The sequence below is a fragment of the Arachis duranensis genome, chromosome 8 (assembly GCF_000817695.3).
Source record: "Arachis duranensis cultivar V14167 chromosome 8, aradu.V14167.gnm2.J7QH, whole genome shotgun sequence".
NCBI lineage: Eukaryota > Viridiplantae > Streptophyta > Magnoliopsida > Fabales > Fabaceae > Arachis > Arachis duranensis.
In genome coordinates this window covers 26,049,241-26,052,381 of record NC_029779.3, presented here as the reverse complement: position 1 = coordinate 26,052,381, position 3,141 = coordinate 26,049,241, and positions in this window count along the sequence as shown.

The following is a 3,141-nucleotide window of genomic DNA, read 5'->3' as shown; positions in this document are numbered from 1 at the left end:
GTACCAATATATATAAATATAACATTAATAATATCCATTGCATAATTAATGGAGATGTTACATTTTTATTTTCCTTAGAAAAAAAATATACCATCAATTATTTATGTTATCCATTTTTCCCAAAAGAAATCTTTTACCTAAATTTATTTTGTAAAAGCAATTAAAATTTTAAATTAATAGACCATCTACCGTATGAAATTTAAATTATAAACTACCAAAAAGAAAAGATTAATTAGATTATTGCGTATGAAATTATTGTACTTCAGAGAATTAAATTAATATATAGGAGACTACTTCAATAAATACATTAAAAATGTCTTTTTCTTAAGACATTTATATATATTATAATATTATTAGACATTTTTATTAAACTAATTAATAATTTATTTTTTAATAAACTAGAAGAAAATCGATTTAGTATAGCAACAATAATAAACCTAATTATTCACACTATAATTATTAGACCCGATTTGGGCTTGGTTTAGTAAAAACTTTTCGAAGAGGTGCTTGTACTTTTTAAAAACTTAAGTTCCTCATTTTGTGTTTGGTAAATAAAAAAAATCATGTGCTTTTGCTTGCAGCTTTTAAAAGATCGGACTACTTTTGAAAGCACCTAAGATAGAGCTTTTCAAAGTTGGCTTGTGCTTTTCAAAATTTAAAAGTCTAATATAGTAACTAATTTTCAAATTTAATGCTTGTATTTATGCCTCTTATAGTATTTTTAAATTTTAAAAACTATTTTACCAAATGCAATTGTTGTTGCTTGTGTTTATTAAAAGCAATTTTTAATTTGATTTACCAAACATAAATATTACAACTTTTAAAAAGTCATCTTTTAAAAGTTAGCTTTTATAAGCTACTTTTAAAAAGTAAAAGATTTACCAAACTTTTATAAGCCCTAATCCGATCAATTTACACCATCTAAACTAAATCATATTTAAATTTTTTATAAAAAGATAAATATATCTATGATTTTTGTTTAAAAAAAAACAAAAAAATTATGATCCAATGGATTATGTAAATTAGTTGGTTCGATCGAATCTGATAATAATTGGGTTTATTGTTATTATTATTATAAAAAATCAGTTTTATTATAGTTTGTTAAGAAATTTAAAAATAACCGATTCATTAATACGTCCAATAATAATGCGACCATATAATGTCTTTACAAAAAGACATTTTACGCGTGATAAAATTGTGAAAGAATAGGAAAAGACGAGAAAAGAACTTTTATTGATTGTTGACGGATTGAATTGAATTGTAAACTATGAAGGTAAAACTAAGTATATATAGAGTATTGGCCTATGAAAGATAAAAGTAAATAAAGATAAGATAGAGAAAAAGATAAAGATAACTATAAGATAAGATAAAGACTAAAATTATAATTGAATTTGTGTATTCTGTTGGGCTGAATTTGTGGACCGTAAGACGTCTTTATTGTTGTCATAGGCTAAGGTGGAAGAGTGGTTTAATACGCCTCCGCAAACTGGATGATGAAAGATGTCAAAAACACTAAACTTATTCAGATTAAAATGGAAGGGTTGAGGAGACAAAGGCTTGGTGAAGATGTCAGCTAGTTGACCAGAAGAGGGAATTAGGAGAAGTTTCATCACTCCAGCTTGAGCTTTTGTCGAACCAAGTAACAATCAACCTCTAAATATTTGGTCCGTTCATGAAAAACCGGGTTAGCAGCAATATGAAGAGCACTTTGATTATCACAATATAAAACTGGTGGGCGGATAGGAGAGATGCGTAAAAATTGTAACACATTTAGTATCCATTGAAGTTCACAAGTTATGTTGGCAAGTGCACGATATTCTGCTTCCGTGGATGAGCGGGCAACGGTGGTTTGTTTCTTGGTCTTCCAAGAGACTAAAGAACTGCTTAAGAAGAAACAATAACCTGTTAAAGATCGCCGAGTGCCAGGACATTCGGTCCAATCAGAGTCACTGAAGCCGAGAAGCTGAATTTCTGATTTCCTTGGAAAGAAAAGTCCTTTGCCGGGACTAGTTTTCAGATATCGTAACACATGCTTGGCAGCTTGAAGATGAGATTCAGTAGGAGATGCCATGAATTGACTTAATTGTTGAGTGGCATACATGATGTCTGGTCGAGTAGTGGTGAGATTGATAAGACGGCCAACCAAACGACAATATACAAAAGGGTCGGATAGCAGGGAACTTTTGTCTTGATATAGTCTTGTGGTACTATCCATTGGAACAGAGGCAGGTTTAGAGGGAGAGGAGCTCACATCAGAGTTTTGGTATAATACCTCGTACCATGGCTCTATTCGGATGACACCTTTTCGAGCTTTATATGGCAAGGAACCTCCAGCTTTATTACGAGGAGGGATGGAATCTTCAGTGGAGGAAGTAAAGGTCTTATTGGAGGAACGAAATCAGATGTTGGATGAAATCCAATTTCAGCTTAATAGGGCTCAGAACAGAATGAGACAAAGTGCAGACAAGAAAAGATGTGATGTGTCTTTTGAAGTAGGAGACTTTGTGTATCTCAAACTTCAACCATATAGGATGAAGTCTTTGGCAGCCATATCAAATCAGAAGTTGGGTGCAATATTTTATGGTCCTTTTGAGGTGCTAGAAAGGATTGGGACAGTGACCTACAGGCTGAAATTAGCTGACACCGCAAGAATACACCTTGTTTTTCATATTTTCCAGTTAAAGAAAAGTGTTGTACCTTCCTTACATCCTCAACCATTACCCGAAGCACTGACTGAAGAAGGGGAATCGCTAGTCGAACCTAAACAAGCCATTGACAGCCGCTACAACAATCAGGGAGATCTTGAGGTCCTTATCAAATGGAAGAAACTACCAGATTTTGAGAACACTTGGGAGTCAGCAGCAATATTACAGATAACATTTTTCTCTTTCCACCTTGAGGAAAAGGTGGCTCTTCATGGAGGGGGGTATTGCAACAAACCAGAGAGATAATAGGGATTTAACTCCTTTTAAATATACTTATAAAAGGAGAGGAGAAAAAATAGCAAACTGAATTTTAAACTCTGAAACTCCACATCTTTAGGGCAGTAGTTATAGGATTAGATATTATAAATAGGAAGGCTGGAAAAGCTAGTAGGCAGGAAATAAGTGCAGTGAAAATCTAGAGGGAGAGAATTGACCT